Below are 17,449 nucleotides of genomic sequence, written 5' to 3' on the forward strand. Positions count from 1 at the left end.
TATACGGATAATAGGAATCGCATAAAATACAAGCATTGCATGCGGTTTCGTTATCATAATTAAAAGCGATACTCTTATCAATTTATTGAGGTGAAAAGAAGAGACGTGCTTAATTAAATTATTTTGCAGTAGTCAGAATTAAAATTACCTCTTTTTTACTCAATACAAGCAAACATTCTATGGCCTTTATTTTATTTCTCCTATACTCTAATTAAGAATTAAAAATTGAGAAATGTAGATAATATGATTATTATCTTTAGTTTCAGTTATCCAAAGTAAAAATTCAGTGAACTGTACCTTGATTATTAAATGAAAAATCATTCATCATTTATGCCTGGTTTTAAAATGAATGCTGGTTATTTATTTCTTTGACTAGCGAGTAGTTTTAAGTAGCGAGCGTAGGTTAAATTTGGTTAGATTATATTTTCCCAGTAAAGGCAGTTGCTTTTTTACGGATTTGAGTACTAGGCCGTGGATACCGGTGTTCTTTGGTGGTTGGGTTTCAATTAACCACACTTCTCAGGAATGGGCGATCTGAGACTGTACAAGAGTACACTTCATTTACATTCATACGTATCATTCTCATCTATCCTCTGAAGTAATACCTTATGTTGGTTCTGGAGGCTAAACAGAAAAAGAAAGATTATATTTATTTTCTTATTTCAATATAGAGTTTCAGTAGCGCCATCTACGAACTAACTAACTAACTACAGAAGCGTTGTGGGCATATAACAGATTTTGATCTATTATTATTATTTTGTTTTAATAGTAAATCTTTTTTGTGTTATCTTTTGTTAAAATTCATCACTATTATTATTATTTTTTTTTTTAATATTCTCGGGTAGTTTTTTTTTAATTTGATCATTTAGGATATAGAGACGATTAACGATTAAATTTATGTAAAATTTGTTGTATTCTATATTAGGAAAGGAATTTATCATCTTCACAAAGTTACGAGGATGTTCAAAAAATGAATTAAAAAAAACAATTTTTGATTTAAAATTAACCGAGATTGAATTTAATACTATTTTGTATGAAATACTGTAAATGTCTTATCTCGGGTAGCTGAGGGCAGTGCACTAAACAAATGGTTCTCATATGTTATTGGCGTATACGGTACGTTCATAACTCCAATAAACTGAAGTGTTTTTTCAGTCGAGGGTGCAGCACTAGTTCTGGTATTATTATCGTAGAGAGATAGTGTTATAAACAGAAGTAGTCACAGTATTGTAGGTATACATTTAAATTATATTTTATTATTATTTATAAATCATAGATTACGTAAATTTCTGAAATAAATAAAATCTTAGTTTATTACGTAAAAATGATTTATATGCTATACTGAAATTTTATTTTCAACCACTTGAATTGACGATCAATAAATTGCAGCTTGCTGTTATTTCATAATAATAATTGTACATAGCAGAACAATATTACAAGTCGGTTAAGCCTGGTAACAAACTAGGGGGGGGGGGGGGGGTCTTATAATGCTAGTATAATACCCGTTCTCATCAAAAGAGACCATTAAAAGGTTTTTGTTTACACTGAATGTCTATCATTAATACTCTGTAATTTCTAATTTAATTATTTATTCAGTATTGACAATTATTTTTAGAAAATAACAATATATATTAATTGTATTATATACTGTTTATTTAAATAGATAATTTAATCACAAGTTGTTTAAAAATCTTTCTATTATCGTCCGTTATTTTTGTTATATTATAAAATAAAAGTAATTATACTTAATTCCTCATCATTTAATTACAAAAATTCAACTATTTTTGTGTTGACAATGAGAATAATAGAGGACTTTATTAGGGTGTCCATAAAGTCTTTCCATGATAACAATGACCTATTATAAAAAAAAAAAACTATTACAGTACACCTGAGCGGTTTTTGGCGAAAGAAAGAAAAAATTATCAAGGTTTTTACCACGTGAATAAACTTCAACATGTGCGGCTTTTGTCGCTCGTAAAATGTCCAACCGATAATCAATTTCACGCCATGTGTTGGTCAAAATTTCATCGTTAATACCAGCAACAACTTCGGTTATTCTCCGTTTCTATGTGTCTATATCAGTACGGATTTTGCATAGACTTTTCACAACCCATAGGAAAAAGTCTAAGGGAGTTTGTCTGGAGATCGTGGTGGCCAGGGAGTGGGACCGTCGCGCCCAATCCATCTGCCATGAAATGATCCATTCAGAAAATATCAAACTAGTAATCCCCAACGTGGTGGTGCGTCATCCTGATGGAAAACCACCCTAGGTTGTAAGTCATTATTCGAGGTATAGCAAAGTGATACAGCATATCCAGGTAAATATTAGCTTTTATTGATTGCTCAATGAAAGAGAAGGGACAAAGGTTGTGCATCAAACCGCATCACACATTCATTTTAGGGAAATCTCTAATCTTTTCCCTCTTTTGGAAAAGTACGTATTTTCTGAGCCCCATATTCCCACTTTATGATTGTTTACTTTCCCTGTGGTGTGGAAAGTAGTTTAGTCTGAAAAACTCACGCGCTTCAGGTATTCATTGTCGTTATCAATCCGTTACAAAATATCGGTTGCAAAGGCAGCATGACGATGGCCATAGATGTTACAATATCTGAACTTTATACGTGTACAACCTTAGTTTCTTCTGTAGTGTTGACCGGGGAATCCCTAGTTCACGAGATGCACGACGGGTAGATTTTGAAGGGCTATTTAGAAATGCTTGCCGCACAATCTCTGCCTTCTCTTCACTAACTGATGCCGTCCTGTTCACGGAAGGTCGACTACACTTTCACTCTCCTTAAATTTTGCATACCACGCAACGATACTCTTGCTATCAGGTGCTGGTCGTCCGTATTCCCTTCTAAAATTTCGCTGCACAGTAATCGGTGATTTCGACTCGTGATACCACAACACACAATGCGCTTTCTCCTAGATTGACGTCATTTTATAAAAAAATTGATCACAGTACCCTCTACACTGCTTCTACCTGCAACAAACCAACATAAAAAAAACTTGATAATTTTTTCATTATTTTGCCACAAACCGCATAGATTTAACTGTAATAGTTGTTTAAATAAATTTTTGTAATCATGTGATGACTCTGTGGACACCCTGTAATTTTAGTATTTTTGTTTTTATAACAACAGTTAAGGCAACTCGTGTACAGATAGTATAACTATACCAATCTTTTTACTATAAACGATTTTAGGACAATGTAAACAGTCTAGTGCTTCATCTGTTCTTAACAAACACTTCGATGTCGTACTGTAAAACAGTGGAATAATAAATCTTTCATGTAAAATAATAATTAATAATTCGTCTTTCAGAAAATAATTATTAATATTACGTAATAAATAATTAAGTTAAAAATGAGGAAAAATACTGAAAGATATCACCCAGTCGTATTCATACAATCAAGTGTAACTCAACTGCTGCTACTAATTAATTTTAACTTTTAACAATTCATCAGTATTTTCTGTAGACCTCTTATAAATGAACATTTCGGTTCTGTATAGAACAATATTTTATGTTGGTACTTATGCAATTACAGAATAAACTTATTTGACGTCGTTTGCGTAATAAGAGGAATATAAAAGCGTTTTTTAGATTATACAAAAAAATTCAACACAATATTCAAGTGTATTGAACTTATAATCTCTAGCATATTTCAATTTATTGCAGAAATAATATGTAACTGCGATTTTTTTAATCTGTTTTTTCTAAACTGTTTTCTGAAACTAATAAAACATAATATACGGGTGTATGTATATATATATATATATATATATATATATATATATATATATATATATATATATATTTTAATGTAATTAAGTGGTTTAGATTAATTTATATTATGTATAAATAATTATACGGACAGTCTGTTTTATAAATATAATTATTAGCAAACAAAAGAACATTCCTTCATAAATTACAAAAAAATTATAAAATTAATTAATAATCAGATACTGCAAGTTATATACTTATCCATGCCCATCTGCAATTAAATATTTTATCTATTACGTACAAACACACATAAACCCGCTCTAGATAAATTAAAATCGATAATATACGTGTAAGTACGCGAAGGAAATCTTCGTAGTCTCACCTACGCGTCACCATTACCAAGCCGTAATGGCACTATATGGTATCAGCGTAATTCACCGTTGATGCATATTACGCTGTTGTAATTCACTAATGGTGAATTAAGCAGTTACTACACATTCCTGTCTTAATAATATTGGAGTACTGCTAAGAAACCCCAGCTTTCGTAAAATATGTAGGACAATTGATATCAACCCCACAAGTGATATGCATGACATCAGTAGATATCATCATTAAGATATCTTATAGCACGCTCGTGTATACAGTTAGGAAACAAAATAATTAATCTATAAGGTATCCCAAAAGTTATTTTACAGAATAAAATAATCAAATTATTTTTGTATTTCATTTAAATTTATAAGTTAGTATATTTTTCTCCGCACTAACGGTAAAAACTGTTGGTTAAAGGTGAAAATGTAAACAAAATATTTGATGTTAGTGGAAGTGAATGTGGTTTACTATTGGATAGAAGACCTTTGATATCGTTAACTGTCGAAAATGTAACGATTTTTTCTCAAAAAAATTTTGAATTTAGTAATAAATATTTAAGTAGATGTTATTTGCCGAAATCCAAGCCGGAGTGGTAACATCTCGGTCTTTCATTCGGAGGTTTCGGGTTCGAATCCCGATTAGGCATGGCATTTTTCGTACGCTACACAATTCCATTCCCATATCCTAGTGACAAGCTTAAAGCTTACGTGGCGAAATCTTAAACAAAACAAATAAATAAAAAAAATTAACGCAGTTAATTCAAATTTATTTGAATAGTATTTTTGAAAATTTATCAGCAGAGTAATATTATTACTATAACCGGAGGACTTGATTTTATTTGGTCAAAATATGTTTTAAATCGTTATATAATTTAAAAAATAAAAAAATAAAAAAATTGGAACTAAAGCATAAACTTTTTTTCATAGTCCGATACTATATAACTTAGAAATATTTTTGTTATCTGGTAATATATATATATATATATATATATATATTGTTACTTTTTTTAGGCATATACCACTGTAAAAAATATTTTAAGTGTAAAACAAGGAAGTACGTTGAAGCATTTTGTTAAATTAAATTTCCATTAAAAAATTTATCATAACATATTTTATAAAAATACTATCCATTTAAATCAATATTATACAATAAAAATAACATAACAGTAATAATAATAATAATAATAATAATAATAATAATAATAATAATAATAATAATAATAATAATAATAATAATAATAATAATAATAAAACGGTATTTTAAACATTTCTTGAAACAAATTAAAGAACAACTAAAAATAAAAAAAATATAATGATTCTAGAAAGTAAAAGAAAAGTGTTTTCTTTAAACATCTCTGATACAGGAATGTTGTGTGTAAAGTGTATGTCATCGTAGTTGTAAAAAAGAGAAAAAAAAGAAGAAATGAGGAACACAATTTGTGGAAAGGGGAAGACGAAGAGGAATTGTATAAAGAAGTTGAGGGATTGCTAACGACGTCTTGAACCACAGCTAGCAGAACTCTTGGAGACAGACTCCCTTCCTACTCACCCCATCACCCGATATCCAAAACGAACCAAACAAAAACAAAGATAATGATCTCTGCAAAGATAAGAGGGTCTCTGATTTGCAAAAGCAAAAACTAATGAAATGAATACACTAATAGGCCCATTAAAATTCACCCTTCACGGAATGTATGAATAAATCTGTTCCAACCACTGCCTTCTCGACCAAAAACCCTGCAGACACGGAATAATTTCTCTCTTATAAAGCAATTTCAACTCTATTTGTAGATAACATGATGATATCTACATACATAATCCACTTATAATCCATCCTTTCCCAAAAATAAAATATAGGCTCAGATTCTTTGATTTTTTTTTAAAGGAACGTAAGCAACGCTTTAATCTTTTATTTTGCAATTTAAAAGCCTACGTTTTTGTTTTGTTTATTGTAATTATTATGTAGCTATTTTATTACAGGTAATATTTATGAATTTTATTCTAATAAATTTGTTTTCTCTTCTCTTTTTTTGCGCATTCTGGTTTTTCCACTTTACAAGAAATTTTGTAAAAACTAAATGAACGCTGAAATAAACATGTTGTAGAAGAGCACAAAAATATCAGTTTTATAAAAGCTATTCAAGTATAAGCCTAAAATATGAATTCTTAAAAACTATTCAAATATTTTTTAAGAATTGAAACTTTTCAATACCCCTTTATTACCCCCTTTTTTATGTCGGACACCGAAGACCTAAACACTTTTTATTTTGAGTCGAAGATAAACAGTTCGAGGCTCTAGCTATATCAAATAAATTTTCACATAACACAGTATTACCTGCACATCACACCACAAACTAGAGACATAGGAATCCAAGACTCTTTTTTTACGTTTTTTTATTTATTTTTCTTCCTTCTAACTAAAATATTCTTTTTAAGATGGTCTATATTATTCTTATTATTAAATCACGATCTTTTTTACCTGTCAATAAACCCTTATTCACAGCCGGTAAAAAAGAGGCAAGTCGAAGGGTTGAAACTTTCTTACAAGTTCATTAGTACCAGACTTTATGCAGCAACCGCATCATGGCACGCAACGGAGCTCCAGGGTTATCATCTACCAAGTTCAGAGGTTAAACACCTCCTCATCAATGCGCACGTATCCAAAATCACGATTTTCTGCATTGGCAGGAAGAGGTGAGGTTGAACGTCCAATAATCTTAAGCGAGTACGGAATCTCTCCGATGACGTTGGCTACTAAACTTGTTCCTGGGTCCAGACCTCCCTGACCTGATCCGCCAAACCCCTGTACGTTGACAGTTTCTCGGTATGCTTCGTCTGGATATTACGTTGATGATTCAGGTGATATTTTCCGTTTTTTGGTCACAACAATATCTGGACGATTGTCGGCCATGGCTTATCCGTGAGGACTATACGATTGTAATAGAACTTGTAGCGGTCAATCTCCAACACGGATTGAGGAGCACACCAGTAATAAGAGTCGGACACATTAAGTAATCCCTGGCCCAGGGTCACCTTTTGGCGGAGGAAGCGAGCCACCTTACTGTAGCGGGACGTGTACTCCTTCGGGGCTAGGATCTGGCGGACGCTAAACACGTATTACACGGACTCACTCGTACTCCCTCACAATCGGCTGTCCACGAGCACGGTAGTGTCCTGATTATGTCCTTCCGGTAATAGAGGGTGCTGATTACTAATCCCTTAGTCTCAGCGAACAATTTTTCGTCCTTCAACCATGCAAAAGAGGCAGCATAGTCAATCTCTTCGTCCAGTACGGAGGAGGCAAATCTCCCTTGAAGCTCACTTCTGTCTTTCACTTTGGACCTCGTTTAGGGAGAATAGTGAGTGGCGCTAAGGCGAGTGAGGTTAGACCTTCTTCTCTTCTCACCACCACTCGATGAAGCATGCTGGATTCATCTCCCTAAAGTATACCCTGAAGTTCTGCAGTTGTTTCGCATAGACCTCAAGGAAATCCGGAAATTCTCGACACCTCTTCCTCCCTTGCCGCGGGACAGATGGAAGCGAGCTGTTGAACTGCATGGTTGATGTGTTTGATGCCTAGTGAATACACTCCTAAGAAGTCGATTAAGCCCCTCGAGCTCCGTCTTCATCCATCTCAGAACCCCAAAATTTGAAAATAATAATAATAATTATTATTATTAGACCAGAAAACAGTGCTATGAAACCCCTCTTAAATTATACTTTGGCTGCACAAAACCAAACAAGCTTAACCTTAAGAGGAGTTATTGTTTAATAAACACGTTAGATCTTGGCAGACCATCAAACAGTATTGTAGGATAAAATTGGAAAAGGAGTAATAAAATAAAACGTATGAAAACATAATTAATTACTTTAATAGTATGATTTCATAAAAGATAAATAAATATTTAACACCTTTTACTTAACTTCGTTACATTTATGCGAATTCTAAATAATGTGTTTAATAGGAAATCTGCCAAATTATATCCAAACAATAATTATTTACTTCTTCATTTTGCCGAAAACAACGGATACTTGATAATATCCATCATTTTTTTTTCGTTTAAGATTTATTAAATTTAATGGTGATTATGAGTATGATAATTGATGAGTTTTTTGTAATTGAATATTTATGTTCGGTAAGATACATGTTTCAGAAAGGTTGGTGATTACCTTTAGAATTTTTCATGTAAGTTATTGTATTTTTCAATTTATAATTACAATTTTTTAGAGAGTTGTATCACGACACAACAGTACACAATAAAATAGTTTTGTATAAATATAAAATACGAATGAAAAATCAGTCTTCTGTTTATGTACGTTGTTTGGAGTTGTTTTGAGACCGAAGGCGTTGTTTAGACATCATTCATAACTCCTAACTCTGTACATTACTTATATATTACATCTTCTGACCAAATTTTGTCTCGTAATATTACATAAGGAGACATTACAAAGTAATATAATATTACTAAGCTGAAAGTAAAAAAAAACAAAACAAACACTTAATAAAATTAAATAAAAAGTATATGAAGTTTCATTTGTTACTCAAATGATGGTTACAACGCCAAATATTAAAAACAAAATTTTGAAACGTGATTAATAAATGTATACATAATTCATTAATTTTAAAAGAGTAAAAAACTAGTTCTTAACTACTTTACCAAAAATATTTTACCATATTTACAAATATTCTTTCGCATTTTACGAACTAAAATTCCGTTCCTTAATTATGGTAACAAATAAAGGTACAATAACCTGAATTCTATATTAAACAGAATGATTATAAGTATTAAAACGGCTTCATATTTCAAAATTAAGGGATACTAAGAGTTAGAAGCAAGTGCGGATCTATATAATTACAAAATTATTACTTTACGATGCGTTTGAAATCTTTGTCCGCCGTCTTGGATCTTCCCATATTTAATCAAACTTGTCTTTTTTTTTAATAGGAAGGTGATTTAATATGATTTTATTTAAAAATTTTTGAGAAAAACGAGAGTGAAAACCATTTTTCGAAAAAACCTTTTTTTTGGAGTAATAAACAATCAAGTTTGCAAAAACCGAAAAATAGCGGTAGTAATAAAACGAGGTAAAACGCTCCGTAGTAGCTTTATTATTACGTTTTGCATTTAGAATTACATCCAATAATAAACTTTAAACAGCTAATGTAGGAATTAAACTCAAAACTCTAAAAATAATATTTAAAATAAATAAATATTATTATTATAATAATAATACATAATAAATAATAATTTGCAACGCTACTACAAATTAAATGGCTAGGTCAACTCATTTACTTGAATTATCTAAATAATAATTTTTACTTCCTTGTACAAGTACAAGGAAGTATTGTAATCGCGAAAAATTTCGGAAATCAGATTTCAACAGAAATATCCATTTTGACCATCCGTGAATCCATTTTGACTAGTTTCGACGTGGATGTCTGTACGTACGTATGTATCTCGCATAACTCAAAAAGATTAACCGTAGGACGTTGAAATTTTGGATTTAGAACTGTTGTAAACTCTAGTTGTGTGCCTCCCCTTTCGATTGCAATCGATTGAACCAAAAGTGTCCAAAAAAGCTCAAAATCCAAATTTTCTTGGATTTTTAACTTTTTCTTAACTGCAGTAATAAACCCATTGAAAGCTTATCAGCGATATAAGTGGTACTTAATCTCATTGGTTTCTGAGTTATAGCCAAATAAAATTTTAATTAATGAACATTTGGATCTTAGAAGGAAATGGCATATCAGACTTTATCTCGTTTTTTAACCTTTTTTTTTTTTAAATTTAAATATATTGATTTATTAATAATTTATTAATTTGTGATTGTAAAAAAAAATTACGATAAATAATAATTCAATAACAATAAAAATAATATGAAAAAATATCAGAAGTTATTAATGAAATAAAATCTTACAAGGGGAAGGCACATCGGTTTGAATTGGATTTCATCTAAGTTTTCTTTTAATTTAAATATATTGATTTATTAATAAATATTACCTTTGATTGTGAAAAGATTTTTACGATATATAATAATTCAGTAATAACAATTAAAAAAAGTCAGAAATTATTAATGAAATAAAATTTTAAGTACTTTTCATTTTAAAAAAAATGTGTTTATGTATTTAATAGGCGTACAAGGAAGTCATGTGGTGGATACATCAGATTATTTTAATTTTAAACCTTTGTTAAATGTTTTCGGTCCTAACTTGCTTAATACAAAGAATAATTAACTAGATTCAGTTGTTTAATATAGTTTACTACGTTGCTCAATACTTGTTTCTATCTCTTAGTATCTCTGTTTTGAAATTTGAAGCAGTTTCTTTAATATTATTCTGTATAACCATAAACAAATTTTTGTGAGGAAAACTCAGCGGGTTGATCTAGTGGTAAAATTGTTGTCGCAAATCAGTTCTTGCATCATCTGATTTGGGATTCAAGTATTAGGTTCTGAGATTCAGATCTTGGTATAAATAAGTTCCTAGTACAAAAGGAAGTATTGTAATCGCGAAATATTTCGATTTTCAGTTTTAAACGGAAATATCCATTTCCGTTGTTACACTAGTCTTCCATTCCGTTATTACATTATACTGTAATATAGTATACACTATAACTGTTGTATTCCGTTATTACACTATACTTTCGTATTTTTATACGAAATTGAATACAAGAAATTGGATATCGATGTACTTCGGTGGTTAGGATTTAATTAACCATACATTTCAGGGATAGTTGATTTGAGTCTATATTACACTACATCTCGTTTATAATTATATATTTTATGCGCATCTCCTTGGGTAATAGGGTTGCTTATTGTTCATAAGTTGAACAAATTGCAAACATACACGTTAGTAGGATTAAAAAATAAATAACATGAGCAAAACGTGATTAATTGCGTATTAAGAAAATTATAAATTTTTAGGTACATTTAAAAAAATTAATAATAAATAAATGTTCTTTAATAACGTGAGATAATGAAAAACCAATTTTTGTTATATGCATTTGTGATTTATCGGAAAATTTTTATGATTTAAATGAACATCTAGAAAATACGAGTATATTACATTTTCTGCCGTCATTATTAAATACTGATTTATTAAAATGTAAATCATTTTAAAGTGATTTTAATTAAAAACCAAATACGCAGAAAGTTCTATTTATTCGTATTTTATGATATTATATATTTTTCGACAGACTCATTTATTTGTTTAGATATGCAGTATTTAAGCAAACAATTATTTCAAAAACAAAAATATTCCAAGTGGTATAAAACTAAAATTAATTTATGCATTGATATGATTTGTGTAACGTTAACCTGAGAGTAACATAAAACAAAGAACTTAAGTCGTGCAATTCTGAGAACGATAAGAATATTGCTTTAAAAATTAATTGTATTTTTTTTTTGTCTTGTGTTACGGAAAAAATTAGTAAACAGCATATTTATAATTTATATAAACAGTTTTCTATAATATTTACAATAAACAGTATGTGTTTTTTTTCTCATTCACTAACTGAATCTACAGAATATTTATTTTCATACTACCACAATAAATCATTTCATAAAATAAAGAAAGAATTGTAATTTCTGTCAAGAGTTTTTAATTGCTTATGTTATGACGTACATAGGACTGAGTTTTTATCTTTAATAAGTATTAATTTATATTGAAGTGGAAGACTGACCGGGAAAACATGTTTTTCAGAATTTCAGAAAGGATGTCACTAAATATATCAGTCATGTTCCTTGTGTGTGTATATATATATATATATATATATATATATATATATATAATGTAACCGATATACCCTTATAACAGGTTTCAATGTGACTTAAGAATTAGTAACTATTTTTTTCTTTTAACTAATTATTAAATCGTGATTTGATTTAATACAATAAGAAATAACTTTTTAAAAGATTAAAAAAGTAAAATAATAAAAAAAAGCTGAAATACGCAAGTAAGATTAATGTAGTTCAATAAATCTAAATTTAAGCGGAAAATTAGTAGCTTAGTTATTTAAAAAGATTTATCGAATACTCGTTTTGGCAATATTATAAATTAAAAATGGATATAACTGAATATCTGTTAGTGACATATTTTATTGTACTATAAAAGTATAAGTATGAAAAAAGTACGGGAAATAAATTTAAGTTATGTAGTAAATCCTGAAATATATACAAAGAAATAGAAAAGACAAGAAACTCGATTAAAGTTAAACGATTGTAGTAGTGCCAATTCTAACTATGTTAGTGAAGAATGGACTGTCAATAAAAAAAAAATACAATCTACAAAAAAAAATTATTACCAAGCCTTAAATTTATTGAAGACTAAATAAATTTTGTGGAAAAAGTTTTGAAATATCCAGATAAATAATCATATATTACATAGTATTAAGTAAAAATATTTTAAGTATGAGTATTATCAAAGAACTCAAAGTGATTCATTAAAATTGATAGCTAAGCAAATATCTTTTTTTTCAATTCTAATTTAAAACAAATTAGACATTCTTTTCTTTTTTTGTAAGTAAATTATTATATATATATATATATACACAAATTTTATTTTCTAGGGAAACCGATTATAATTGTCAATTAAAAATACATGAAGAAATATGAAATTTTTTTTCTCAGAAGAATAACTGTTACAACTAAAAAATATCCATTTTACTCTAAAATATAACAAATATACAGTTATTCCACGTAATATTAAAAATTGAGTTCCTTAATAAAAGAGTAATGCTTGGATAAAATTATATTACAAAAATACGGAAGTTATTTAATTATTTACTTAAAAATTTTTCTTCTTTAAATACAAGGAAAATTAGTATGAAACAATTCATTTTTAGTTTTCTGGGATCATAGTTTATGCTGAAAGGACAGTAAGGTAATCAGCCAAAAAATTGGGATGGGTTTTTTCAAATCACGACGTTTCAAAACCTAGGAACCAAAAAAGGGCATTAATGTTCGTACGTATACGTACGTGTGTTGGTATATTTTGACTGGATATATCAATTTTGATAAAATTTTGTACAGATAATCGTGTGTATGGGATAATTTGTTGGTAAAATATTATGCTAATTATCTCCAACGGGTTTGGAAGGTTTTTTGGGGGGGTAAATTTTCTAAAAGTTTTTCAAACGTTATTCCTATTTATACTTAGCTCAGTACATGCGTGTATGCTTATCTTAAAATTTTTTAAATTGTCCCAAAATTTCTCCTTCCCCAAAAATAAAAAAAAAATTTTTTTATTTGTTGTATATTTTTTAACATAATTTTTTTTGTGTCTTTCTAGGCATAGTAGTAGTGGAAATGACCCCCAAAAAATACTTTGGGGTAGCTGATCAAAATTATTGTTTTGAATTTTTCAAAACTTTTTTTAATTTATTTAAACTTTTAATATTATTAAAAGTTTAAATTATAAAATTTTAGTAATTATATTACAATAAAATTTCATTCAGTTCACCCCTACCTCAAAAAAGAAATCTTTGATAACGTGTTGTTGGTTGTACATTTTTAGTGGAATTTTTTTTAGTTTTTTTGATTTGACATACGTAGAAAAATTCTTGAAACTATTTAAAAAATAACGTTTTTTTTAAAAAATGCTATTCTCTTTTTTGTTTATTTAAACATATAATGATAATTTTACAATAAAACTTCATCGGAAATTACCTCCCTACCACAACCTAATAGAAATCTTATGTAACTTCTTATGCATAACTTTTTTCCCATTCTTTATAAAAATAAATAATGAATGGCAGGGAAGTATTATAACTTTGTTGTAAGCTCATTTTTTAATTGTAATTTAAAATAATAAATTCAAACTTCCTTTTCTTTATTTAAGTACACTATTAAATACATACATATATATATATATATATATATATATATATATATCTGTATATATATATATATATATATATATATATATATATATATATATATATATATATCATTTAAATTAATCTTTTTATAGTCCATAATCCCTCTGTACGTTAAATCTACCTATATATTTTAATTTTCAACCAATCCGCCAATTACAGAATTAAAGAAACATTCTTACCTTTATTTCGTTTACATTATAGAGCTTTCGGGCGTAAGCCCATTCTCAGTAATGTTTTGTCATTTATCTTTACTTTCATTTACACATATAACTATCGTGCATCTTTATACTTGATTACTTTTTATAATTTTGGTTATCGAGTAAAATATAAAAAAAAACATTAAACGTTTGCAGAACATACATTTGTTCAGTCAACAAATTTAAAAACATCTACTAAAATTACAATTAACATTCAAATCTTTCACACTACTGTCTTACATCACTGTAAGTTGACAGTATTGTATTAACATTATGCAAAGCAACATAGAAAAAAAATTTAAATGATTCAAGCAAAAATATTTTAACTTTGACTCGTAACATTAATTCTTACAAGTTTGCTGTCAGTTTTTTTTTATTAGGTAGAAAACTTTTTGCATTCTTTTCTTTAGCTCGCTTTTGTTCCACGGTCAACACAATACACATGCGCAGTAGGTTTTTTTTTTGAGATGAACATCATCGATGTAGTCGATCAATCAACGGAACCCTTTTGAACACCCTTATACGAGATATCGAAATATCTTGTGAATATTTATCCTATTTATATTTATTTATCGAAATATCCTCCCGTGAATATTTAAACATCGTACTAAAAAAAAAAAAAAAAAAAAAAAAAAAAAAAAAAATTAAAAACATGCTTTTTCAAAAATCTAAAAAAATGGATTACCCAGTAAACATAAATAGAATATAATTTTTTTGTTCCACAAAACAATACCTATAAAGTTGTCTATTTTCACAAGACCACAATGAAAAGCATGGAGTGACCTTTAATATTCAATATATTCATAAATTCTTTAAATATGACAAAGGTTTTGATGCAAAATGGAAATGATAGCTTCAACATAAAATATTTAATAAATCTCTTTGGATGAACTAAAGTTACCGTGCAAAATAGAACTGAGGTCGCGTTCCAGCTTTTCTTTGAGGTCTTGTGAAAATAGACAACTTTAAAAATATTTTGTTGGAAGCAAAATTATCTTCTATTTATATTTAATAGGTAATTAATTTCTTTTAAAGATTTTTTTGTAAAAGTATGTTTGTGAATTTTTTTTTTTTTATTCAAGATTGCTTTAATAGCATTATTTACAGTAGTTTTGAAGAATTTTTTTTAACTTTAATTTATGTTGTGTTATAGTATTCCTAAGTATCACCCTTCCACAAATAATCGAAAACCAATCCCAATTTTATAAATATATAAATTATACTATTGCCTAGAAATTACTTAGATTCCAACATACGAATGCTGGAGTAGATACATATTCATTACTATAAAATTTGCTACCAAGATTTAAATATTTTTGGATTCTGAAAATTTCAAAATGTTGAAAAATAAATTACGAACTGGGGAAATAAAAATAATTAATGTAATTAGATATTTAAAAAAAAACTCATTTCGCATGTTTAGTTAAAGTATAAACTATAAAAGATGTAAAATTAAAAAAAAAAAAAAAATTAAGTAAATATAACGTATTGTTTTGATAAATATATTACTAACAAGGTATAAGCTATTAGTAATTACAGCGTCATTGTTAGAGTACGAATTTAGAAAAAAAATTAATTTAAAATTACCTCAAAAAACTGATGCACGATTTTTTTTTTAATGGTAAGTAGTGGAAAGGTTTTTTGAGAGAGAACTGAAACGTATTATTATAGACGGATGAAATACTAGTCCATTAGCTTTGTTAATAGTAGCTAGCCAGTGTGTTTTTATTTTTTACAAAGCTTCTGTAATTAGGTATGCTAATGAATTATTTACCTCAAGCCGATCTATCACGCAACCTTATCCCCCTACCTTAATGTTCTCTTATATTACTATCCCTTTTCCCCCTGCTACAATATTAGTTTCCCCCAACAGTCGGATACTCTCTTTTATTTTTATCGCATAGCATCAACAGTACTTAATCATCCATTGTTGAGTGGAGTTTTATTAGTATACTTGTTTACACAAAATATTCTTGAATTATTTAAGATAAGACAACAAGAGTAAAATTACTGAAATTGTTTTATATTCCATGTATATAATAATTTTTACATATTGAAGTGGAAAATAAACTTTTTCGGAATTATTATTTACAGTTCATGCTGGACTGTTTGTTAAATAATGTATGATAGATTTACGAAGGAAACTTGTAATGACGTACAATTCGTGGAAAATTTTATTTCATTATTATATATTTTTTATTTTTAAATGCGAGATGAATAGAACAATATAATGTACATAAAGAGAGAAAAAATAAACTACTTAATTTTATGTTATAACATTTTATTTTATTATAAAACAGCAGGATACTTATTATAAGTGTTCGGGTTATGGTATTAGTAAAATCAATATTAAAATTAAAGCACAGTAGATAATAAAAGACGTACCTGTACCGATAAAAATATAATTCTACAATCATTGCTTCCGTTTGTTTTTTACTAAGGAGGATATTAAAGTAGTGAAAATAAATAAAAATATGTATAAATATCTGTTTGCGCGTGCACGCTTTGCGACCTTATACTTAATTTTCAAATGCATTGCGTAATATAACATTTACTATACCATCAATGATTAATTGGAATTATAGATCTGGCTAGGTTAAATGTGCTCATTACCAAATCAGTCCGTTTATTAAATATTATTGTAGAACATTCATAGGAACATTGTAAAGTCAACTTTCTAGCTAACAGGCCAATTTTAGTCACATAAATTTCTTTTTACAATACTTCTACCATATTACAATACTTCCTTATACTTCGTACAAGGTATAAGTTATTGTTATTATTAATCGCGAAAAATTTCGGTTTTCAGATTTCAACGGAAATATCATTTCCATTTTGAATCCATTTTCACTAGTTTTGGCGTGACTTCTGTACGTAAGTATAGATGTACATAAACGATCAGCCGTAGGATGTTGAATTTTCAGATTTAGAACTGTTGTAACATCTAGTTGTGCATCTGCCCCTTGTGATTGCAATCGACTGAATCAGAAGTGTTCAGAAATTTCCAAATTCCAAAAAATTTGGATATTGGACTTTTTCTTAACTGCAGTAATAAGCCCTCTTTGAGAGTTTTTCAACAATGTATTACTTAAGTGGTACTTACCTTCATTGGTTCCAGAGTTATAGCCCAATAAAATTTTAATTAATGAAATATTTCTTCTTACAAGGGAAAAGCACATCTGCGACAATCCGAATTCATTTTCTTTTTTTTTAACTTCTTTTTTAAATTTTAGTATATTGATTTATTAATAATTATTAACCTGTGATTGTAAAAACATTTTT

General features: G+C 28.4%; 1 protein-coding gene across 1 annotated transcript in view; it reads left to right on the top strand.

The window, feature by feature from the left end:
- Tmtc2 (Transmembrane O-mannosyltransferase targeting cadherins 2) overlaps window positions 1–17,449 on the top strand; it is a 1,137,584-nt gene that overhangs the window by 3,414 nt on the left and 1,116,721 nt on the right. The window lies entirely within an intron of this gene.

Source organism: Lycorma delicatula, chromosome 6, assembly GCF_047948215.1.
Source record: "Lycorma delicatula isolate Av1 chromosome 6, ASM4794821v1, whole genome shotgun sequence".
In the NCBI taxonomy this organism is placed as follows: domain Eukaryota; kingdom Metazoa; phylum Arthropoda; class Insecta; order Hemiptera; family Fulgoridae; genus Lycorma; species Lycorma delicatula.